This window comes from Stenella coeruleoalba (assembly GCF_951394435.1).
Source record: "Stenella coeruleoalba genome assembly, chromosome: 1".
NCBI lineage: Eukaryota > Metazoa > Chordata > Mammalia > Artiodactyla > Delphinidae > Stenella > Stenella coeruleoalba.
The window spans coordinates 103,951,263-103,977,621 of NC_137169.1; the positions used below are offsets into that span (position 1 = coordinate 103,951,263).

A 26,359-nucleotide genomic window follows, 5' to 3' on the forward strand; every position below is an offset into this window, starting at 1 on the left:
TCTAGACTTCAGCCACCAAAATCTGTTAAAGTCAGGGCTGGGCTTGGTGATCCCTAAGGTTCTTTTCAGGTTTGAAGTGTTTCAGTCTTTTGCTCAACATCATAACTGATATGAATGGATGTCTAGACTGACCTACTTTTCCAGGGATGATCATAACAGCATCTCTCATTAATATGCTTCAACAATCCAGTTTTCCTTGGAGTCTAGTAAATCTAATTTTCAACTGTGTATGTAAATACTAGATGTTGAACAGAATTTACTTTTTCTTCAAATAGAAGTCTGGATATCATTCAAACACAGTCTTTGATTCAAAGCAATTTTCAAAGCATTTCGGCTTCAAGTACCTAGATTTTTTAAAAACTATTATTGTTAATGATTTATATTTTAAGAGATTACATATGTTATGATCTTTGGGGTTATCTAGGTAATACGCATTCCATTAGTTGGAAATAGGTTAACAATTACTTTTCCCAGTATGTGATAACATGCACATAGACTGTTAGAGCTAGAGTGGACCTAAGGGATCATCTAGTCTGATCATAGAATTTTACAGCTCAGGAACTGAAAGCCCAGAGGAGAATTCTTAGTTGGCCAACTTAGGTCTAGAACTCTGGTCTTCTGACTGACATGATGGTGCTCTATCTACTACTCAGCAGGATGGTAACTAAAATTCATAATAATGACTTTGAGATACCACAAGATCCCCAATTACCTCTGCCATAACAAATAAAAAATAAAAATTTCAATATAGTTTTGGTATTAAGAATATTTGGCTGTATTGCAATTTCCTGAAAATCAGTGATTCACATGTTGTATAATGCAATTTGCTTTAACCAGTACATCTGATTAATCAGAACTTTGCTCTCTAACTCCAGAAAATAGGACATTCAATGTAAAATTTTTGGTTTTTGGAAGTGATGCTAAGTGCTAATGTTGATAGATAAGAGATGTTGGTCTTAGATTTTATTGATTTTGATAAGCTATTTAAGAATCTTCACCATCATCATCAGTTGCATTTCTTGCATATACAAAGTAGCTTAAAGCTTTATATTACATGGTAACACAATGTCTATTCTTTCAGTGGAGGTATGAATACAAAGAATGAAAAAAAATGAGTCATCATGGTCACTTTGTTTTAAATTGAGGTGAATTCATCAGATACTAAGCTTAGGGAAAGCCAATGCTTCTTCTTCCTGGCAAGTTCACAGAAAATGCAGAGAAAAGAAACTTCAGGGAGGTAATTATTTAATCATAAATAAAGGGAGAAATACTTTGGTAGAAGTAAAGTATGAGATTCTTCAACTTTGTAGAGTAATAGTTTCGATAGGGAAATGAGAAAAAAAGCCTAGAAGGTAAGAAACAGACAAGCAAACAGGCAATAGGAGACTTGGAATTGCAAAATATAAACCTTGGGGTATATCTGGAGAGAAAATCTGATGCTAATGAATGTCTAAATCATCAAGATGGATGATCTTCTCTTTTCTCCTTGATGATTTATAAAGAGTTTAAAATCTCTTTCTTTACGCTACTCTAGTATCCAGGTTGGAATTTCTTTTTTCCTGTTCCACAAGAATCTCTGGTGTCTTAATTATCTCTCACCTCCTTCAGTGCCTGGTAGATAAGGCCAACTAAAGAACATTATCATCATAGAAAAATTAACCTTGAATTTGTTTAAATACTATGAAAGTAATGTAATCACTTTTATACTGATCACCATGAAAACACATTTCTCTCTCTGTCTCTTCCTTTCACTTGTATCTTCACTGTCAACACTTTTAAGAATGAAAACATTCACAGCCTAAGCTGGCTATTCTCTTGAAGAACCTGCAGCAAGCTACCTCTAAAAAACTTATTATTATTTTTTTTTGCTAGAAGAGAAACAAGCTTCAATGCTCAATGCCCACCTTGTGCAAATTGTTCTTCCAGGTTCTGGATTTTGGAGTCAGTAGAAATCCACATGACTAGTTGTGTGTGTGTGTTGTTTAAAGAGATTCCCAATTCTAGTAATAGAACAATTTACAACTACAGAACGCCAGGAAGCATCAACCGCCACAACTGGTCCTCTCTTCCCAAAGCCTGATGGCCCATGAATCAGAGTTTCCCCTTTTCCAGTCTGAAACAATAAACAATATCTGTCTCTCCCCACTCCTAGCCAGTCTGGCAATCATCTGACTTGTCAGAGGGCCACAATTTATTGGTGGAGAATCTGCTGGGATGTTCCTGGGAGGTTTGCCAACCACTGGATCACACTTTTCAGATGCTGCCTCCCGAGAGGCTGGTCGCAAGACTGGTGGTGTCTGTACTCTTCAGCTATGCCTGGAGTGGCAGAAGTACAGAGGCAGCTCAGAGGTGATGTCAGGAGTCTTCTTGCAAAGGGTAACCCTGGGCAGTGTCACTCCAGCCAGAAGTACTCACCCCCAGACTACAGTTTTTGGCAAAGGGCAAGATAAAAATAAACACAGCAATGCAACACATCTGCACCAAGCATCTGGGTGAGAAGACAGAATGAAGCAGAAATGCTTCTGTGTGAATTAACAAGTCTATCACCGTTACTGTAGCACTGTCATCTGCAAATTTCCTTGCATCACCCAGTCTGGAATACCTCCCTTCACCTATTGGACTAGGTATAGATACTCAGATAGTAAGACAGATATATAGAATTAAAAATAGATTTCTATTAATGATAGAATGTGTTGCCATTTACCAGTTGTGTGATGACCTTGAGCAAGTTACTTAAGATTTCTTCATTTCAGTTTTCTCTACTGTAAAATACGAATAGTAATAGTTTATGTTTTACAGTATTGTTTGTCTTTGGTTCAAGCTAGGAATGAGTTCATATTTGTAAATTATTTACAATAGTATCCAGAACATAGTAAGTGCTTAACAAATGTTATCTTTGTTATGTTTCTTACTATTATTATTTAGATTCACTGATACTTTTAGATTTCACAGCATTCTGAGTTCAAAGGACCATGTCTTATTCAACTGGGTATTCTCATTACTAAACATGATAATGGGAGATAGTATGTTCCTCCCTAGTGCTATGCTTAACGCATTGTGTTTGCCTGTGATATCAATTTCTGTCACAATTTGGCCAGGTAAAGATTATTATCTGCCAGAACTAAGGAGTAAAGCACTGCAAAGACAAGATTTCAGTATTTTGCACTCCTCAACCGTACCCCATATTTTCTGAAAATACATCACTTATGTGCTTCGCCCCTTCAAAGCGTTTATGTCCTCTGTCAGTCTGATTTTTTTCTTCCCCATCCAAAGAAAGTTTGGAATTCTATCTGCACAGATTTGGGGTACATATTGCCCAAATACAGATTAAGTAGAAATTTTCTTTGGAAATGCAAACACCTTTGCAAGTAGTAACACCAAGAGTCAGGAAACATCATGTGACTGAGTTTACCAGATCTGTTTTTTAGCTAGACAAGACTTGTTAGGGGAGTGTGACTCGTGTGTGTGTGTGTGTGTGTGTGTGTGTGTGTGTGTGTGTGAATGAGAAAGAGATAGAGGGGGAGAGAGAGAGATGTGATGGGAGGGGAGTAGTCAACAGTACTAGCCTCCTGATTCCAAGGCATGGCACATCTTCTCCCTTCTGTGGTCATTTTCAACAGTGGGTCCCTACCGGGAGTGGTACAGCTGGAAGATTTTTCTTTATTGGAAGCCAACTGTGGATGCTCTGGGGACCATTCTACCTTACCAGACTTGGGAGTAGTACAATGGTTCTAGGGCAGAAGTGAGTTTCCCTGGGTTTTGTCCTTGCCATTTTTCTGCTCTTAAGCAGGGACATGAAGTACAATACAATGGACAAGAGCCCTAACGACTGGAATATGAGGCAGAGAGCTGCTCTCAGTTTATACTCCCATATGCTAATTATGGAAGTGTTTATTTCCCTATAGCATTGCTAACACTGGATATCATCATCTGAGCTTGCTTTTATTAACTTGTTATGGGAAGCTGATACCTTATTCTTTTTTTTTTTTTTTTTTTTTTTTGCGGTACGCGGGCCTCTCACTGTCATGGCCTCTCCCGTTGCGGAGCACAGGCTCCAGATGCACAGGCTCAGCGGCCATGGCTCACGGGCCCAGCCGCTTCGCGGCATGTGGCATCTTCCCGGACCGGGGCATGAACCCGTGTCCCCTGCATCAGCAGGCGGACTCTCAACCACTGTGCCACCAGGGAAGCCCGATACCTTATTCTTTTAACTAGCATTTCTTAAAAATCCTTGTGAGAGTGAACATTTTTAGTATGTTTATTTGTCATTTTTATTTCTTCTTTTTTGACTTGTCAGTTCATATGCTTAACCCATTTTTCTTCTGGTGTTATCATGTTATTTTTATGTCCAAATCTGAATTTGTTATCCTTGGTAGTTTCCTGCATACTGGACATAAAGTTGAATTCTCACCAAAAGCACTATTGTCAGAAAAATTATCTTAACAATTGGAGACAGGCCTCTAATTACAGGATATTCTTTCAGGAAAGTGCTGGGTGTGACTTTCTATTGATTGTCTATTTTACAACTCTTTAGGAGCAAGTGTTACCCACGAAAATGTTTGCCCAGTAGAGATACAAATAATTACTGACTGGCAGAACACACAACTAAAAGGTTTATAGACCGGTTGGACATTAACTAGTTTTGCATCTAACCCATCAATCTATTAAACTGCCTATATATACTCAGATTCTCAAACAAGCTTAAGACCAATTTTAGGATCTTACTGGTTCCCTCATTAACTAATGAGTTAAATAAAATCTTTGACATATGTTCATTTTATATTAGCCTGAAAGTCATGAGTTTACCTTTTCAAAAATTACATCTCAACACCATTGGCTTTGAAAATTTCTCCCCAACTCCATTACCATTCATTGCTTTTACTGAGTACAAAGGAGGTTTAAAGTTTATATTCCTAGAATTAGAAAAGACACGTGTTGACCCTTTCCATACTCTCCTAACTCATCTCACTTTAAGTTCAAAATTGAAAACTCCAAATCAAAAGAATCCAGCTCATGGTCCTTCTTTTTTACTGAAAGTACAGGGTTCCTTCCCATGAAACCTGCCAGGACTCACAAACCTAATATTTTCTGTTTCCAGGTGGCTGCGGTGGAGTTTTTACAGCCCCAATTTCCATCTTACTCAGCGTAATTTTAATGTCTGCCTCTTTCCGGGGGTCTTAGCGAACTGTTCCAGGAAGGGTTAGAACCTACATTAAATAATAATCATTAAAAAAGAAAGACAGGGAAAATAAATTCCTTCTGTTTACACATCCCAACCAAAGGTCATTGTGAATAGGCTTCTTGGCCGACTTGAGAAAGACATTAGTTACCCTCATAATTTCCTGCATGGGTTTCTGCAACAGCCTTCTAAGCGCTGCCTCAGCCCCACAGTCCACTCTGCCTCACCCCTCACAACCACCAGCAAATACATTCTCCATATACCACTGATTTGATTTTATTTAGAAGTAACTGTAATCATTTCATTCCCCTAATTAAAGTCCTCAGGGGCTCCTCTCACTGCTGTGGGGTAATTAAGGATAAGCCCCTGCGTATGACTAACACGGCCCTTCAGCTCTGATCTCTCTGTAACTTTCCAGACTTACCATGTATGGCATCTGCTCACTCTCCTTTCTTTCTGGCTCTTCTGACTTATAACCCCTGAATGTCCCAAGCACTCTGACACCTCCATGCTGTCGAGTATGTTTACTTTTGTCCAGGATGCCTTACCCCTTTTCTAGTTAATTCTGACTTGTCTCCTAAGACTTAGCTCCAGCTCCATCTTCTCTTGTAGGAACTCCAGCTTCATCTTCTCTTGTAGGCAAATCCTGATATCCCCTCCCAGGCTGAGTTAGGTGCTTTTTTGAGCTCCTCTGGCAGCAGCCAATGAACAGCCCCACTGTAGCCCTTAATACACTGTTTTATAATCATTACTTTTATTCTGTGTCATTTTCAGGGGACTAAGATTTACCCCTTTTTGTATTCTTAGGATTTATCCCATAGGCTTAATGTGGGGAATCCTCAAAAGAAATTAAATGTATGACCTCATCTTATGACTTACATCCTTTTGCAACAAAGAAGTTCCATAAGAACTGTATGGGAAATTTTAGACATCTTTAAAGTGCCCTAAATTATCAAACTGAGATGCTTTTAAATGTGAAAGAATTTCCAGTCACCCCCTTGTCATTAAAAACTTGTTCTCTGAATATTGACCAAGCTTCTCAGTGTGTGTAGTGCTTCCAATGAAGTCATAGGATAGACATACAGAATATTTGACAAATCTGTTTGTGTGAAGTACTTCAGGGAAGAGAGAGTATCTTGGGTTTCTCTTAAATCCCCATACAGGACCTAATATATAGCTAGCCATTTACCAAGAGCTTAGTAAATACTTGTTGTTTGACTGACTATTTGAAATATATACAGTCAGTGCTGCCAAGAAACTCCCATTCTAATTTATTAAGTGGTGACAAGTTAGTGGTACAACAGGGAAATTTGGGGATTATACCATAGCAGCGTAGCATGGTAATTTGGGAAGCACATTACCGGCACTCATTTTGTCCGTAGACTCTGTATTCGAGAGAATGGGCCAATTCATCTACCTCATTTATACAATAACATTCACTTCTAAAGTTTTAAACCTTTTCTTTTTTTTCCATTTCTTTCCACCTGACATTCTATAGCTTCAACATATAGTTATACAACAATGACGTACACCTCCAGCTTTAATCTGTCTCTTAAAATACAGACTATATTTACAACTACAGAACACCTAGACTTGTATGTTTGGCAAGTACCTTGTATACCACATGCCCAGATAAGAGCTCATTGTCTCATCCTTCTCCTCCACTCTCTAGGTTATTGGCTGCTAAGCTCTCTGTCATCTATAAATTTGTGACTATGGATAAATTACTTAAACTCTCTAGGCCTTGGTTCTTCTGATCTGTAACTTATCTAACATTAAGTTTCTACCTCATAGAGTTGTTGTAAGGATTAAATGAGTTACTATATGTAAAGCATTTAGAATGGTTCCTGGCACATTTTAACTCTCAGTGAGTGAGGATATGCTGGTATTATTTTTCTTAGTCTCACAACTTCAAAGTGTCAGAGCTGTCCTCATTACCACCATCTCCTTTACCTCCAAATCCATGGTCATTAATTCTTGTACATTCTCCTTTGTACTGATTCTCTCTCGTGTTAATTCTCCTATTGTCCAGTCAGAAAAGCAGACACCACTCCAGCAGTATCTAACAGAGGCTGTAATTTAGGAAATTGGTTTAAGAAGGTAATAGAAGAGGGACTTCCCTGGTGGTGCAGTGGTTAAGAATCCACCTGCCAATGCAGGGGACACAGGTTTGATCCCTGGTCTGGGAAGATCCTACATGCAACAGAGCAACTAAGTCTGTGCGCCACAACTACTGAGTCTGCGCTCTAGAGCCTGCAGGCCACAACTACTGGGCCCATGTGCCACAACTACTGAAGCCCGTGCACCTAGGGTCTGTGCTCCACAACAAGAGAAACCACCGCAATGAGAAGCCTGAGCACTGCAACAAAGAGTAGCCCTCGCTCGCCGCAACTAGAGAAAGTGTGGGCTTTCTCACACTTCATTGTGTGCAGCAACGAAGACCCAGCACAGCCAAATAAATAAATTTATAAAAAAAAAAAGACACCCTTAGCTTATGAAGACCTTGAGGGAAATAATTAGCATCAGTTACTCAAGTGTCTATTTTTCCATTGCAACATAGTGTTTTTAATATGTGTGTGTGTATATATATATATATATATAAAATATATATAATATGTGTGTGTGTATATATATATGTATATATATGTGTGTGTGTGTACATGTCTATATCTTCAGTAATTTAAACATTTCTCAGGGCAGAAACATGATGTTATTCATTTTTGTACTAAGAGTCTTACACAGTGCCTGACCTTGACACATGATGATTCAAAATATACTTGTGGAACAAATTACTGGACATATGGGGAATGTAAGGAAATCATATACATGGAGTGAATCCTAAAATAAGATTCTTCATTGTTCTGATTTCTGGTACGACAAAAAAAATGGATGAATGATGTGAGAAGGAAAGTTTCTTGGATTCTTCCTTGAAGACTAACTATGACCCAAGTTATTTCTTGCAGGACAAATACAGGATGTCTAAACTGTGTAATTCAGCCAGGGATGGGGTACCAAGAGCTCAATATTTAAAGATGCAGCATTCAAGAAAAACTGGTTTGATAGCAATGAATGGATCTAGAAGATGAAAGCAGGAATGCAAGAGACAGAGCTGGCCACATAGAGATAAATAGGACTAGTTCAGAAGCTAAAAAAGCCAGATTCCCATTGAGGTCAACCATTCACACACAGCTTGGCAGCAGGTACTCCAAGGGGCCAAAACAGACTGGATAGAACTGTGAAAACTAGCCACTAACTCATGGTAGATTAGGCCTCTATCTACACAAGCACTTCTCACTGCTCTTCATATCAAGACACACATAGAAAATGGTAATTAAGTGTCAGCACACCTGTAACTCATAACTAGAAATGGTTGGAAGCTCTGTTCTACTCAGTTCCTCTATGAAGTCTGTCTTTGGAGTCTTAGGTAGCCGATTATCAGTTCTGTACGTGTTAGTCAAGTAAAGCTGCTAGGTGTAGGGAAAATAATTTCTTTGAGCATGTATTTCACTGAAATATTATTTGTGGTAGAAATGGAACAAACTCAGTTAATGACAGAACAAATTCTAATTGCTACTAAATACAGTTACCCATTTGAGACACAGACCATGGCTTGATTGATACAGGAAAAGCCTCTATGGATTGAGTTTTTACCCATAATTTTCTATTAATTTCTAAGTATACCACTATCACCAGTTAGTATTTATTAAATTTTCATGTTAAAGAAAAGGCAAAGTTCTATCCTCGGGATTAATTGTCATAAAACACTGAGAAATCCACAGCCCTACTATATGAGTACTTTCTAAACAACGTGTACAAAGGTGAAAAAACAAAGCACTCTCACTTTTAATTAGAAATATTGCATTATGATAATTAAAGCCACCTTACAAATCTAGACATTTGATATAAAATATTTAGTTATTTGGTTGATCCTTTTACAATATAAAGAAATTCTAATATTTTTGGAGTCTTAAATATGTAGCTCAGAATGCTAAGAGTATTACCAAGAGTATGTCTATGAGTTAAGTACTATTGTTAGCCTCATTTTATAAGTAAGGCTAACATTAGTTCTCAAAATCACATAGTTAGGGAGTGGCAGAGCCCTGACCCAAAATCATATTTCTCTAGTTCCAAAGCCCATGTTTTTACTAGGCCATACTGAGTTCTCTCTTCCAATAAAATGAAATTCATTTAACACTCAACAAATATGTATTAAGCATCTAATATGTACAAGACACCATGCTAGCTTATTTAGGCATGAAGATGAAAAAGATATGGCCCCTGTCAGGTTTTGTGGGGACTGAAGCTTATTTAATTTGGAGGCCCTCTTTAAGAGAAAAATAATAGATAAAGTAATAATATACATGATAAAGGGTAATTATTTGATGGAGATCCTTAAAATGTATGATGGCAAGTTAGGAGAAGGAGGCCCTTGGAAGAGTCCAGAATGCTCCATACAGGAGCCGATCACGAAGCCTGAACAGAGCTTGGCTAGAGGTAGAAAGGTAGGAGGCCATTCTGGCAGAGGAAACTACTTGACAAGGCTTAAGAGATGTGCCAGAGGCAGGGCATCGCTGGAGGACTACAAGTAACTCGCTACGTCTGAGGCTGAAAATGTGTATCTGGAGAAGGCGGTGAGAAACCAGGCTAAAACAAGGTGGATGCCCGTGCCAGGGACTGTCTGCAGAGTGTGAATAGAAGAGGGTAGAGGGCAGAGCCATGGGAGAAACAGGTGTTGGAGAATGGTGAGGTAAAAGAGTGCACAGAAAAGTCTGGGAAGAAAGTACTTTCCATTTCTTAAATATTATCTGAGTTTGTTAGTGTCTTTGAATAATCATAAACAAAATTTCAAATTTTCACTTTGAGAATCTCTACCCTAATTCTTACAAGGCTGTCCCCCTTGTTTCAAACATATTTGGACCTACTGCCTTCCTTTTCCATGCTTATTCGGTGGTCCTTAACCATGGTTGCTAATTAGAATCACAGGGAGAACTTAAATAACACATAATGGAAGTAGTGCTTTAGATCTGAGATTCTGATTTCTTGACTCCGGATGGGCCCCAGGGCAACAACAGTTCTTCAAGCATCTTCAGAGCATTTTAATGTGCAGCTCATGTTGAGAACCTTAGGTGATAATGTCCAATCCCACTAATTTGATTGACAACTGTAAACTAAGGATTTCTAATTTCATATACCTCCAGCCTTGACCTCTTTCCTGAGCTCAAACAAGTATACCTTTGCTGTTTGATATTTTCACTTCTAATGGGTATTTCAAAATGACATGTTCAAAACAGCATTTTCGTGTTTTCCTTCAAACCGTTTCTCCCCCGGTGCTCCCCATCTCAATAAATAGCATCATTTACCTACTCAGAACCTGAACCCAGGAGTCATACTTAATTCCCATTTTCCCCTCACATTCCATTTCTAATCCATCAGCAAGTCTGACTGCTTTACTTTCCAGATAGTTCCTGACTCCATCCACCTCTCACCATCTCAAACACTGTAACCCGGTTCCCAGCCACCATCACTTCCTATCTAGATGACTGCGGTAACTCCTAAATCATCTTTTAGCTCTCACTCTTCTTCCCTTAAGATCAATTGTCCACACAGCTGCTAAAGTGTGGTGGCTCTAGTTATGATTCAGTTTAAGAACCACTGGCTAGAAATAAAAGAAGCCAGTAGAAGAAGGTCTTGTCTTCATGTACCCAGAGACCGAGGCCTTCCCAGTTCACCTGGCAAAGCCAGCTCTTGGCCTAGACTTGAGACTTCTTCCAGCCTGCTTCACCTCATGGTACCTTCAAAGTTCACATTATAGCCTGATATCCAACCCATTCCCCATCTCCCAATTCTACAGTCCAGCTGCTCACTGATATTTGGACCTGCCTCATGTACTCTTGCAGCCTGGAAATAGGACTTAATATTTCCATTCACCTTGGGACTTGCTTAAACTAGTGGTCTCTCAGTTGTTTCCCACACTGCCTTCTGCCTTCTACCTAGCCTCAGAGTACTTCAAGGCTGATTTGACAAAATTATGCAGTAGCCTAAATTAAATCATTTAATAGTCATTCAGTAAGGCCTCTTAATTGAAGATGCTGAAGATGTGTCCTTGTTTAGCTTGCTCTGTTGCCTGAAATTCTCACACAAAGTCTTTTTGGGGGAGAGATGGAAGGGAGGAGGACAGTTAGTAGCTGCTAAAATGTGTCTGAGTTAGGCCTCTCCAGAGAAACATAACGGGTAGTTGCATGTGTGTGTGTGTGTGTGTGTGTGTGTGTGTGTGTGTGTGTGTGTGTGTGTGTGTGTGTGTGTGGAGAGAGAGAGAGACAGGGAGAGAGACAGAGATAATAGCTGGAGACAGAAAGGCAGAGACAGAGATATATATAGAGAAAGACAAAGAGATTTATTTTAAGAAACTGGCTTACATCATTGTAGAGGCTGGCAAGTCTAAAACACACAAGGTAGGCCAGCAGACTGAAGACGCAGGGAAAAGTTAATATTGTAGTTCAAGTCCACAGGCAGTGTGCTGGCAAACTTCCTTCTTCCTTGGGGGAGTTCAGTCTTTTTCTATGAAGGCTTCCAACCAATTGAATGAGGCCTTCCCATATTATAGAGGGCAATCACTTTATGCAAAGGCTACTGGCTTAAATGTTAATATAATCTAAAAATACTTTCACAGACATCTAGAATAATGTTTGACCAAATATCTGGGTACCATGGCATAGCCAAGCTGACATATAAAATTAATCATCACAAAAGGTAAATGTCATTTGGAAGAGGTAATAAACCCATCATGCAAATTATGTACACTTCTATATAAATTATAGTGTTCCCATTTAAGTCAGTAAATGCTCTTCAAGTACTTTCTCATGTTACTTTTTATTTCCCTCAAAGAAAAGTTATTTTAGGTATTACATATAGGTACATTAAAAAGAGATTTGATTTTGATAAAAGTAACTATGGTTCCCAAGTAAATAACTGAGTAGACAATTCAAAACAGAGTTGTAAACTCCATTCTAGAAGTTGCTTTTTAGGTATTACGGTAAGTTTGCATCAAAAGCACCTCAGAAGAAAGTTGCTGAAGGATGTGGGGACTATTATGGATGTCCTCTAACCTGTAAGTGCTAACAAACCCAAAGCCTTGTCTATCTTATTCCCTATTATCTCTAGCACAGCATCAGGTACTTTGTGGACATTCAACAAATGCCTGTGGCAGGAATAAGTGACCCTATAGGTTCTCAATTGAAATTGGTTTTATCTTTTGCATTCTGTATATGATGCCTCTCTGGGGCCACAGAGTGTATGACTCTTGTGATGTCTCCTGGCTCTTTTTTTAAAAATCAATATAGGTTGGTGAGGGGAGAACAGTACAGGGTATAGTGACAGCATGCATAGTGGTTGGACTGCGGTCATATCCTGATGCCACCACTTACTGTCTGTGTGATCCGGGACAAATTACTTAACTTCTTTGTTCTTCAGTTTACTCATGTGTAAAATGGGGATAATGACAGTACTTATCTTACAGAATTAATGGGAGAACTACACGAGAATTCATGTGAAGTGTTTGATAAAGAACCTCACACATGGTAATATTGTTAAGTATTATCATCATTATCATCATCATCATTATTATTATAGTAGTAGTGGTGGTGGTAGTGGTGGTGGTGGTGGTGAGGAGGAACAGTTGTTGTTTAGTGATTTTACTGTTGTTTAATTAAATGCTTCTTTTTAAAAAATTATTTAGTTTTGGCTGCATTGGGTCTTTGTTGCTGCATGCGGGCTTTCTATAGTTGCAGCAAGCAGGGGCTACTCTTCGTTGCAGTGCACGTGCTTCTCATTGCGGTGGCTTCTCTTGTTCCAGAGCGCTGGCTCTAGGTGCATGGGCTTCAGTAGTTGCAGCATGTGGGCTCAGTAGTTGTGGCTTACAGGCTCTAGAGCGCAGGCTCAGTAGTGGCGGTGCACGGGCTTAGTGGCTCCACAGCATGTGGGATCTTCCTGGACTAGGGCTCGAACCCGTGTCCCCTGCATTGGCAGGCAGATTCTTAACCACTGCGCCACCAGGGAAGTCCGTAAATGCTTCTTAAAACAGATAACCTGTAAAGACTTATCTCACTGCTCTGGGGTAAAATCACTGGCTTGGTGAATTACTTATACCTCACTTAAACAGAGTCTTCAAAGTTGACATTACGGCCCCAAACCACTTTTCTGGCTATGGCCCACATCCTCAGCTCCAAACACTGGATACCTCCTTATTTGGGGGTGTCTCTCTAATGTCATGAAGGCAGTAAGACTAGACACTCGGGTCATTTTTCATACTTCCACTGTACCTCAGTGATGTTTCTGTTCCTTCTATGGTGACATTAGCTAAACTCAGCAGGTGTGAGATGAGTGGCCCTTAGTTTTTGCAATATTTTACTGTTACTCCCTCATGTTATTTAGAGTTTAGTGTTAGTCTCAGGAGGACATTTCTTGGTGTCTGGGCGCCAGTGGAGCTTAGTGTCAGGCTGTTGGTGGTCACAAGGACCCAAGCTTTCTGGGGAGAGGAAGGGTGTTAGCCAGGTGTCCTGGCCAGCTTCCAAGTTTGGCTTAGTGAATTTTACCTCCTGAAATTCCCTCCTGTCCTTTCAATTGGATATGGTATTCCTCTTGGCTTCCTGTCCCAAACTGAGGTCCATGGGATTGTGGTGCGGCTGCAGAACAGCTGCTGCATTCCACCACCATGGTGCTGTGCATGGGTTCCAGTGGTGGATGAAGCAAGAGGCTTATGCACAGTTTGGACAAAGTATCAGCTTGCAAAATATTTGGGAACCCTCTGGGACGAAGGACTCTGGGCAGAACAGAGATGCTGTAGTGGTGACGTGCATTGATTCATTGCTATCTCCAGGAATGTCATGGGCCTTAGCAGTGTGGACATGAGCCCATGTAGTTACTTGTTCTGCCAGTCTAACAGCCAGTGTGAGAGGAATGGCTGCATGGTGTTCACAGCAGGATGCAGTGATTGACAGGAGTGGGAAGCCCCAGGGGTGAATTTCAGCTGCTAGATATGGCCAGATGGGAAAGGCCTCCCATGTGTGCTGGGATGGGGATAGGGCCTTGTAGGATATCTAGCCCACTGAATTACCTTGCATTTCAGAATTTATATTTTTTGGTGGAATGCTAATGGCCCATAACCGGGAGGAATGTGATAAATACAGTAATGACAACAGTGAAATCCTACACACTGACAGTGAAATCAAAATACTTGCCTGGTGTGAGCCTCCCATGACTACATATAGGGAAGGAAAAAGAGAAAAGCAAAATATTTGAAATATCTAATGTTATGACAACAACCAGGGCTCTACTTTATCAAAAAAAAAAAAAAAACCTAAAAATATCAGTTTCAAGTCATGGGAATAATAGAAAGAATATATTTACTGTACCTTCTGGGAAATCTCAGACCTTGAAATTGTGCAGAGAACCTCCCCTCCCCCACTATTTCACACATTTCTGAGTCTAGCCTAGGATTTCAAGATGAATGCCCCAGTGGTTGTGGAAGAAATGATCCGGTGATTACTTGTCATTCATATGACCATGGAGACTGGGTTTGGGAAAACGGAACTAATTTGTTCCAATGAAGTCAGGCAATGACTTGAACTTGAACCACAAATATATGAAAAGTCCTGGAACTATATACGTAGTTTCTCTCTTCTTTCAGCATCCTTTTCTTTTCCCCATAGCCCTCCTAGCTTCCTTTGTTTTCTCTGTTTGCTCCAACATTTCTTTTTTTCTATGCACTTTGTTTCACCCCAATCCCATTGTTGAGGAAGCTGAAAGCAGTGATTCAGGTAGATAGTGAACTAGAAAAATCTCTGTTCTTCATTTCTAAATCGATCCTATAGAAATCACAGAAACCACGAGAGAGGTGGATTTTAGGAACTAACTTAAAATGGTTAGAAAGAAATCCCTGGGGAGATTGCCCTGGTGGCAGAAGCCCTGGGAAGAGGCAAAATGAGCACTGGGGAATACTTCAAATCCCTTCTTTCCTCTCTGCAGTGCTGCTTTGAGAGAATGCCTGCTGCATCCCTTCTCAATCAGTCAGTCCTGAGTCAACAGGAAAATTCAGGTCAGTGCCAAAAGCCTCATTGTTGAGAAAGGCTGCTGAGAGCAGATATTCTTTTCTTTAGCTCCACAAACCTTTAGGACTTACCCTAGGAGAACTACTGCCTCCTATGTCTACTCCCAAAAGCCCAATCACATGCCTCTTCCCCAGAGTTCTTTGTCATACATTTTAAATATTTTGCTCCTTCCAGACTCTGGACCAACCACTGAAACACCTTGTCACACCTCAAGAATCCATAAAGGCTCTATCTCAGGCCACTTCTCCTTCCACACAAATTAAACCACCAAAATCGACCTTGAAGTTTTGCACATTGGGGGATTTCTCTTCACCACTATTTTTGAGAGACTTCCCAGAGTGCAGCTGTAGTGTGAAAGTAGTTCATTTTTGCTATTATGCTAAGTCATCTGTGAGCCTGAGATTTTCCCTCCTTTTTCAATTGGTTGTAGAGATCTGCATCACCATGCAAGCCCAGCAGTTGAGGGAGAAGAGTCCATGGGCCCCTGGGAGTGTTGAACCATTTGTTCATACACTTTACTTGCACCTGCTCGACCCTCTCAGGCCCAGTGTTGGATGTTCTGTTTCCTTTGTTCAATGGATTGCTGCTGCTTTCTCTTCACTAACTTGGTGGATCTGAAAATACGTAGGCCATGGCAAAAAGTTCAGGTCACATAGCCACTTGCTATCCTGTGGTCAGGCTCTCAGTCTCTACTAGGGCCCATAGCTGTTTATCAAATGGTGGATAATGTCTGTCGCAGGGACATGATTTGTTTTAGAATTCTAGGAGACTGCCCTGAATATCTCCTAGTGCAAATTGCTGGAGGCTCCACACAGCATCCTTAACCCAGTACCCTAACCACCTTAAATACCTCTAGCACTGTTGTCTCTGCTGGGTCATATGGCCCAACCTGCAAGCAAACCTGTTGTGGAGCCTTTCGTGTTCTGGGGTGTACTCAAGACTAACACCCTTCTGAGTCACCTGATAAATGGATTAAAGCATTATTCCCAAGTATGATATATGCTACATTCCAATTTGAAAGAGGACTACCAAACACTGTGCCTCTTTCTTAGTGATGGAGGGTTCAAGATGCAGTAATTTGTACTCTACCGTAACGAGGATATCTCAGCATGTCCCTTACCATTGCACCCCTAAAAACTTCATTAATTAACTTCTATTAATGCTGAAGGCTCCTGAATTTATGTGAGGTTATCTCCAACCCTCTGGCTTACAGGTGTCTAATTATGGAATCTATATCCTGTTCACTACATCCAATGTTAGCCTCATGGTGATTAAAGAAATGCAAACAAAACAAAAGTTTTCCCACCTATAATATTGGCAAAGTTTACAAAATGATTTAATGATTTACATTTCTTGAGTTTCCCAGGATTTGGGGACTTGTAACTCCTAAGCATTGATAATGAGAATATAAACTGGTACACTTCTATAGGCAGTATAGCAATATCTATATTTGATGTCTATGATATGTATACACAATTATATGCATATGTAATGTATATATTTATATAACTTAATAATAATACATATATAATGTTGTACATACATATAAAACATAACTATAAAACCTTTATAACTTCTGATCCAATGACCTCATTTCTCTTTCTTTATCCTAAAGAAATGTAAGTAAGGGCAAAAAAATGCATACAAAAGAACTTCCATTGTAGCACTGTATATAAGAGAGTAAAAAGAGGAGACAAACTGAATGTCTACTGATAAAGTTTTGCAAATAAATTATAATACATACATAATTTCATACAATGAAATATTATGCCACCACTGAAAATGATAATGTAGAGTTATTTGACATGCTGTACAGTAAAATAAAAATCATTTTATAAAAATCACTTCCTCAGGAAGTCATTCCTTCCTCCTCAGGCTAAGTTAAATTCCTTGCAATATGCATAGCACCCTGGACTTTCCATACGACAACACTAACTTCTCTTGGAAAGTCTTGTTGAATATCTATCTTCACACTTAGTAAGCTTTAGGACAGGGGTTGCTTATACCTGCATCTCAGTTCTTAGAACTGTGCATATTAGATCCAATTAAATGGATGTGACTTTAATAGTATATTCCCATTTATATAAAACATGTGTGCCTATTTGTATATATGCATAGAGAGATGCTTAGAAGAGATGCTCACTAAAATATGAGCAAGGCTATCTCCAGTTTTAAGTAATTACTATTTTCTTTTTTATACGATTCTGTGGTATATGAACCTTTAAAATTAGCACTAACCACTTTCCACAAAACAATTAAAATCATTTCATTCTCTTTTACAAAATTCTCAGTAAGTATTTTTGATGCTATAAATGATAGTGCTTTTCTCATAATAAAATATATTTAGGGTGATCCAACATTTAGTACAATCCAACACATTGTCCTTTCTCTGCCACATATGTAGCGACTTGGTATCAGACCAAAACAATGACACAAGGAAATAATAAGTCCTGCTAAATCACTTCTCCTCTGTCACTGCCACAGCCAGCTTAGCTTAAGAGATTCTCTCAGTTGGCTGCTGAGCCAACAAGGGGGTGGGTAGACCACCATGTGTCCTTTATTGAAAGTACACTGTCTTTAAGATTCCAACAAAAATCCAAACCCAGAAGCTCTACCTCTTTCTCTCATCTGTTCTATACTCACACCCGCAAAATAGAATTTAAGTAGCTATATCAGTCGGGACAAGATAGATTATACTTCAGTGACAACTCCAAAATCCCAATGACTTAAAATGACAAAGGTTTATTTCTCTTTCTGACAACACATCTGTCACGTGTTGGCTAGAGCTCTTTGCATCAGTTCAAGAAGGATGGAACAACTTCTCTCTGGAGTATTGCTTTCACCCATGGGAGATGGAATACTGCACCCAGCTCTTAAAAACCCTCCCCAGAAGTAACATTATTCTACTCGTATTTTACTAGTTAAAATCTTCTATGTGCTCAAAGGGAGAACCAGAAGTATTTGTTTTCTGCCAGTAACTGTCACAGTAGCATAGCCTCCTACACACTCAAGCTAATTTTAGTTCACCACCTTATATCTAGGTCATGTTAATGATGCATTCATTAAAATAATTTTCTGAATGCTACTATATGGTTCAAGTCTACGCTATCTGCTAAGAATATGGGACTTGATAGATGCACAGTCTTTTAGTAATACTTGCTTCATCACGTGATCAAAAAACTTCATACATCTTTTCAAAGCAGTTGAGAATACTAGATTATAAATAAAAGTTGTAAAATGAACTTAAAAGCCTCTGCTTTGTGTTTTTCTTTAAAGTGAAACTGCCACGAGAATGGACCAAAGTATAGGGCAAAGAGGTCTGAGTCGGAATTACACATATTGAATGTAGAGAACAGAAAATGCCAAGTGCCAAAAAGTCCATTTCTGGCAGATGTGTGTAAGGGAGCAAAAGCTGTGCTGTCCTTTCTGGTGGCCCCCACATTCTCACTTGAGCTGAGAACCGGTCTTTACAGCCGTTGTACATCTGCTGCACCAAATGCAAAGGGTGGGGGACCATGTCCTCATTGGAGTCTGGAGGAACAAATGCTGAAAAATGGCTGAACATTTCCTCCTGGATCCAGATCAGGCCCATACCATAGAGTGGGGGGTACCCTGTCTTGGTCATTGCTTTGGGCTGGAAGGTCCATTGCAAGGGTAGAGCAGCCACATTTTCAGCCTGTGAAAATTCTGTTGTCTGGTGGCAACTTCTGCTAGGTCAATGAATAAATCCTTATAAATCCCGGGAGGCCACTTCCCCAAAAGGCTGGTACACATTTTCTGTTAGAAGTGTGATGGGTAGGAGGCTTGGGTACCACTGTCTGTCCTAAGAAGGTTACGGTTTTGTCATAGATGTAATGAGCTACGGTGAGTCAATTTACTGTTTATTCATATACTTGATTACATGGCAGTTGTACCTGATATTCATATATCCTGTGAAAAATTGTGGTGGAAGCTGTGTAGCACACGTGTGGGGATTAAACCCCAGTTTTTGTCCTCAATTCACTCAGTGGGCAATGCTGCTCCCTTTGTCAACATCAGAAGCCTTGTTTCCAAATTCACAAATGGTTGCATAGCTTAATGACTTGATGAGTATGGACTGTCATTTCTCAAGAACAAAACGTTCTCTCTTTCAAACTACGTGAGAATGAACTGCTGATGGCTGCTCTGGGATTTTTAATGGGAATAGTAAGCCCTGTAATTACTATTCTGGACTGCTGTCACCCACCCTCTCTTTTGCCAAGTTGACTAAAGGTCACCTAATTTTTCATTATCAAAACACGAAGTATCCTAGAAAAGTGGAAATCGTTGCTAAATGAAAACCAGTTAAAAAGCGCAGGCCAAAAATTGTTGGCAACCTTCATGCTGAATTATGCAGTTTGCACATTCCAAGCAGCCTGTGGGTCCTGAAGCTGTCACAAATAACAGGGAAATGTGACTCTTTCTCCCAACAGAAAGGGCCTCTGCCCAGTAGTCTGGGCCCTGGGCCATTGCTGCACCTTCTGCTGCTCCCAGTGAAAGCGCTCCGTTTCACCCGCAGGTGGAATTGTTATGATGTGGAGGATGCATATTTACTAAATTAGTTTTTCTAAGCACGGAACAGCTTAGCTCTTCACAGGTCCGCGAGCTATGTCTTTATTTCTCACGATTCACAATGGTGAAGGCTGTTCTCAGTGTCAGTGCTCCCCATGCTCTTCCAGCTCTCCCGGGTACCCAGTGTGTACGTGGCGCCCAGGCTTCCCAGCAGAACCTCCCAGCAGTACCCACACTCTGGTCGCTTCCATCTCTTCTTCCACTTCTGATGCCCAGACCCTGATCTTAGAGCTAAGAGACCTGCCCTGTTGTGATGAATTAGATCTTCATCATGCATTAGGCATTAATCCAAACTGGTAGCTCAAAATGAGTAACGGTTTACTCAAATGATATATTTGTATCATGACAAAGTTATTTAATCCAAAAGAATGGGAATTCTGGGACAAAGGATGTGGGGACTTTTAGCCTTGGGATTGGCAGCAGTTTGAGGACCCTTCCAATCAAACCACAAAGGTGGCTCCTCTTCTCACCTAACTTTTAGGTTGGCGCTGCACATAGGTGAGGCTGATGAAAAAGAACAGTGCTACTGTTCTTGGGTGTAGGCTTCCCTATCATGAGCATGCTTGCTCAGGAGAAGTGCTTTGCTTTATTTAGTTGTTTCATGCACCATACTACATACTGTCTCAGAGTAGCCACTGGGGTTGTACTACAGATCTTTCCCTGCACTGACTACTGTGAAAGAGGTATTAGAATTTTACATAGCTTAAGGAGGGAATTAGACAGTTTCTAAACCACGCGGGTCTAGGGAACCACTGTAATGTTTTGTTTTCTGTGGGCCTACCTACAAATTTCACTTTGGTCTATAATGCCTGGCTCAAGAAACCCGGCTCAGGAATATCCTGCCCTGATATTTCCTTTCTATTATACGTGGGGGATTCTACTGCCTGCCTGCCTCCTTCCCTCCCTTCCTCTTTCCCTTCCTTTCTTCCTTCCTTCCTTTCTTTATTGCACAGTCTTGGGACCAATTTAATATAAGGATCAAAATCAACATGTGACAATGTAAAAAAAACAAAACAAAACCAAAAAATCTTCCAAATTCATTGAATGCAAATTTTCAGGTTACAAAGTTCTGTTATAGAATGACATCAACAATGTAAAAAACTATGTAGATCAAAAATTCTGAAATATCAGAAAAGCTTATCATTGGGTGATTTAGATCTTCTTTATATTAATCTTTATTTCCACACATTCCAGAATAGGTTTAAGTTAAAACAGAAAACACATGTTGCTTAAAAATTAAAAGCATTGACTCTGGAGTTAATGAGAGCTTTGTTCAAGTCCTAGGTCCATTGAAAATGGATTTTGAATGTAAAACAGTTGATTTCAATGAGACTATTCTTAGACTCAAGTGAGACAAAGGGTGCAGAGACAAAAGATTTTTAAAAAATATATATAAAGGGATTATAAGCAGTCTCTCAAACATCCCCAAGGGCACATGGCAGCAAAGCCAGAAGTGAGTCCTGTGCGTAACTACCTGCCCCTGGATCAGTAGCATGTGGTGGGTACTGGTTCTCAGAGCAAAGCAGGAGTCTAGTTGCTAGAACTAAACTGTAAGGTCAGAGCAGGAAATGCAAGGTTTATGTAGGGCTGAATTTCTTGAGCTCACTTACTCTCTCCCTACCCTTGACAAAGCTGGCTCCAGAAAAGGGACCCAGACTGAGACTGCAAAAATGATTGCTCAGCAATGAGACTGGAGAATTGTGGAAAAAAGGCAACCAGTAGATTATTATAAACTTTATAAATTTTCTTTTTAAATAATGAGATGTTGCAGACAGTTTCCAATGATGTTTTTTAGCTTAACAGGACTCTTATAGGCAATTTCAATACTTACGTTTTAGGACATAGACCTGCCTTTAGTTTGTATGATAATGAGCCATGCTATGACAAATGTACCTTGGCAGTCCTCTTAGACAGTGGAATCCCAGTGGCAAGTACCAGCAGGAGCAGCAGGTGTACGAATGATCCAGGGATCAAGCAAAGCAAGTGATCCATCTGGCAGTTTCTCATCATCTAGAAAAACAAAATTACTGATGAGAGGGGGTGTGGAGTATGAGGGTCAGGGAAAGAAAAACAAGCTGTAGGGCTATGATCCATGAAGCAGGATTGCCTAAAAGCCCCGCTTGAGAAGCAGTGCAGTATTCTGGACACAGTAAGGAAAGCAAAGCAGTCCGTTCATTGGTCCAGCTTGCTCCCCCATGTGCTTTAGTGATGCCATTAGCAGCAGCACTACCAAACTCAAGCCTAAGAGCACTTTTACTTCCCTTTCCCTCCTTTCCATGGGAGTATGCGTCTTCAGCCTCATTTGGCTTTAAAGAACTGGGAGCTGTTCAAACTGTTCCAAGCAAAGGTTTTCTTGTAAGACTTCAACAAAGAACTCCTGAGAAGCTAAGAAGAGGAACTGCAGTAGAGTAAGGCTTTATAGGCGATCTAATCAGTACTAAGACAAAACGGTCTCGCAATTCATCATGACATCCATATTTCTTTCTATGCCTATTTATTTCTATACTCTGATCTCTCATTATACTTGCACTGCTTATTCACAGCTTTTGGGTCCTCAAATTTCAGCTTAAACATGGCTCTGTCTTATCCTAGCCACCTGGGATGTGGGTAGGACAGATGCGCTTGAAAGAGATGTGACCAGGATAGTCAATAACTACTACTCGCTTTGTTCATTAAAAATTGCAACCTGGGCTTCCCTGGTGGCTCAGTGGTTGAGAGTCCGCCTGCCGATGCAGGAGACACGGGTTCGTGCCCCGGTCCGGGAGGATCCCACATGCCGCAGAGTGGCTGGGCCCGTGAGCCATGGCCGCTGAGCCTGCGCTTCTGGAGCCTGTGCTCCGCAACGGGAGAGGCCACAACAGTGAGAGGCCCACGTACCGCAAAAAAAAAAAAAATTGCAACCTACAATGGGGAAATTGTTAGAGTCAGGAGAGTATAGACTACATAAGGACAAGAACCATTACATCTTGTTCATCATGGTATCCACAGTACATACAAAAACATCCAGCACATAACAGCTCAATGGTTAAATGAAGAATTTCAGAAAGCATTTCATGCTCATCCCTGTATACAGAGTATTGTGTTTTGTAGTAGAGGAAAAGGATAAAAGATAATTTTAAGAATTAGAATCCCTGACTTTAAGGAGTTCTAATCTAATTGAAAAAAGTATGTCATGCAGATACAAAATCATACAGATATAATGGGTTTATCAGTAATCGTCCTAAGAAAAGTAAATGGCATATTTGATGGGACAATTGAAGAAACTTTAATTAAGGATTATTTTTTAAGAAGTTAAGGGAAACAAACAAGGGATGGTGTTATCACTGGAGAGGTAGCAGGAGATCAGAATGTCACCATCCCTAGGTCTGAAGACACAAAAGGAGGGAGAAGTTACTAGAATGGTAAGAATAAGCTGTGATTGTGCAATAGGGCTGCTGGACAGGAGCTGTGGCCTTTGGTAGAGGTAGTTGGGGAGATGGGAAAAAAAAAACCTTGCCTTAATTCACCTCCAACCTCTGATTTCTTACTTATGCCTCCCACTGACTGACTCCCAACCTGAAGACAAAAGGCAAGGGAGCTCACGGCAGAATATAAAGTTACTCTTCTGGGGCATAATACAGGGCAGAGAAGAATGAAGAATATATCATATGAGGAAAATAGTAAATATCTAGCAATAGTAAATATCTAGCAAATGGTGTTCTGAGACTCAATTTCCAATGTTGGGGAGGGGGTTCCCCTCACACCCAAAAGCAATTCTCAGAAACCAGCACAGTGTCTGAGAATTCAACTCAATTCTGACACTCTCTACCCAGAGATAATAACCCAGATTCCACAGGTCCAGTTACACAAGACTGTCCTCTGTGGGCCCCCTTCACCCCCCCATCCCCTCCACCATCCAACTTCAGGTACCAGTCACAAGCCCATGTGGTGACCTGTGCTTCTGATCAACTGGCTACACAGTGGAGGTGCCAACAACCCCCTCCAACTTAGGATGCCAATTGCAAGTCCAAGTTGTGATCTATACTTCCGACCAACTGGCTATAAATCAGAAGTTCCCATGACCTCCTCCTTGGGTTCAATTAATTTGGTACAGTGGCTCACAGAACTCAGAAAATATTTTACTTACTAGATTAATGACTTATGATAAAGGGATATAACTCAGAAACAGCCAGACGGAAGAGATGCACAGGGCAAGGTATGGGGAAAGGGGGGCAGAGCTTCCATGCCCTCTCCAGGTGAGCCACTCTTCTCAAATCTCCACGTGTGCACTAACCTGGAAGTTCTCTGGATCTTATCATTTTGAGTTTTTATGGACGCTTCATTACATAGGCATGATTGATTAAATCATTGGCCACTTGTGACTGATTCAACCTGTAGCCCCTCTTTTCTCCTTGGAGGTCAGCTGATTGGACTGAAAGTTTTAACTCTCTAGACAAGTGGTTTGCTCCACTGGCAAGCAGCCCCGGTCCCTGGATGCTTTCCAAAAGTCACCTCATTAGCATAACAAAACATCTTTATCACTGTCAAAGTTTAGCAAATTCCAAGAATTTGGGGAGCTGGAAACCTGAAACTGTGGAGGAAGACCAAATACACAGGGGAAATATATTTTGGTCATCTGGTATTTCTCATAAATTCTTATAAATCACAATATTCTTATAATCACAATATTGCAATTATTAATGTGATTTTTATCTTTTCACTTTATTGAATGTGGTTAATTCCTTTTCCAGACAGAAGCAGACTGTTAAAGCAGAGAAGCAAATAGAAATAGGCCATCCTTCTGCTCTCAGTCTCAAGGCTGATTCTTAGCCATGGGGAATGTATAATCTTGAGAGTCAGGTTTTGAGAACAAAGAAGTTCTCAATTTCAAAAGTTACCTGTATAGTTAAAAAATGAATCTGAGAAGCTGGAATGCTGATTTTTTCCATTATCAATAATATAGAGAGGAAGGAAATTTTTTTCCAGTAGAGGCTGGCAAGAGAAGAGAGAGGAAGAAGCAAGAGTCAGAATTCTCACTTGTTAAACCACTCCCTGCATAGCTGAACCATAATGGAGGACACTGTGGGGAAAACATTCAAATAAATTTGGGGGGACATCTCAGAGTTTGACAGAGAGAGGATGGCTTAGTTTTTACACTTCCCAGGGTACAGGTAGAGAGTATTTTGTAAGCCCTGTGGCAAAGAGCTGTATTTAGCATAATAGTACAGAGAAAAATGATGGCGCCCAGAGAGTGGCTCAGAAATGTGTGAGAAAGGTGTCCAAGTGGGTAAACCAGAGGACAGCTTCAAAGGGCCCTGGACAATTAAGCATAGTGTAGGGAAGTCTGCTGCAATTCCTAGGCCTTTAGAGGTATCCCCCAAATTAGAAGAGGCTGAGGGTGGAATGAGTGAGTGGGCCACCATGAGAGGAACCTTATTATATCCAAGGCTGTGGTCAGAACTGCAGAGCCTAGCATCATGCTCTAAAAGTTAGAGTCAAACAGTTGCACCTCAGAAAATGCCAGCACAAGAGGCCCAGATTCAAGACATGATCAACCAGCTAACATCAGAGACCAGTGAAGGACACAGAGGAGAACATAATGATATGAGCCCATCTCTCAATCTCTGTGAGATCATATAAGTCTTCTTATGTGTGTGTGTGTATGTGTGTGTATGTTTTCATGATACGTATATATCATGACCAGCAGAGTGGGGACTGGAGAGAAAACACTACTTTCTCCTTGACAACCTGAGTTAACCAGAAAAATATTTTTTAAGAAGATCCTAAATTTCCTTTAGTGGGAAAGTTTAAAACTGTACCTCCACCAGTATTTTTCTTCTCTGGAGAAACAGAGAGATTTGATAAATATTTAGAAAGTAAAAATAATTGATTAGATTGGAATGATGGAGAAGATAGAGGTTAAGATTTCTAACTAGCTTCATGATTGGCTGGATGGTGGAAGGACAAAAAGAGAGAATATAGAAGAAGTAGCATATTTAGGTAGGACGATGATGCGTTCAAACACGGACACATTGAGATTGACTGTCTATGGGACATCCAGACATCCAAATGGATATTAAGATTTAAAGCAAAGGTCTAGGCTATGATTATAGGCATGATAGTAGTTAAATAGCTGTAATGAATAGTTGCCATCAAAGAGTACTTATTTTGTGGCAAACCTCATGTGAAGCGCTTTGCAAATGTTGACCCAGATGATTATTACCAACAAAATAGTTACATTCAGGTTCAGAGGGGTCCAATCTCCTACATAAAGTCAAACAGCTATTAAATAGTATAGCTTAAGCTTAAAGTCTACTTTTATTCCAAGCTCATGTTTTATTTAATACCTCCAGCCCTGAGAAACCACTAAGAGCACATGTGAGGAATGAGGGGACTGGTGGGACAAGGGTAAATACCTGTGAAGTACCAGCATTTAAGGTGTGGGAACAGGAATAGGTGGCAATGAAGGAGTCAAGAGGAAAAAAAGCCAAAAAAACCAAAGAAG

General features: G+C 40.2%; 1 long non-coding RNA gene across 1 annotated transcript in view; it reads right to left on the reverse strand.

The window, feature by feature from the left end:
• Positions 1 to 26,359, reverse strand: part of LOC307197904 — an 85,367-nt gene that overhangs the window by 25,735 nt on the left and 33,273 nt on the right. The window contains exon 2 of the long non-coding RNA XR_013831536.1: positions 21,769 to 21,885. This is a non-coding gene — a long non-coding RNA (uncharacterized lncRNA). The remainder of the gene's footprint in view (positions 1 to 21,768; positions 21,886 to 26,359) is intronic.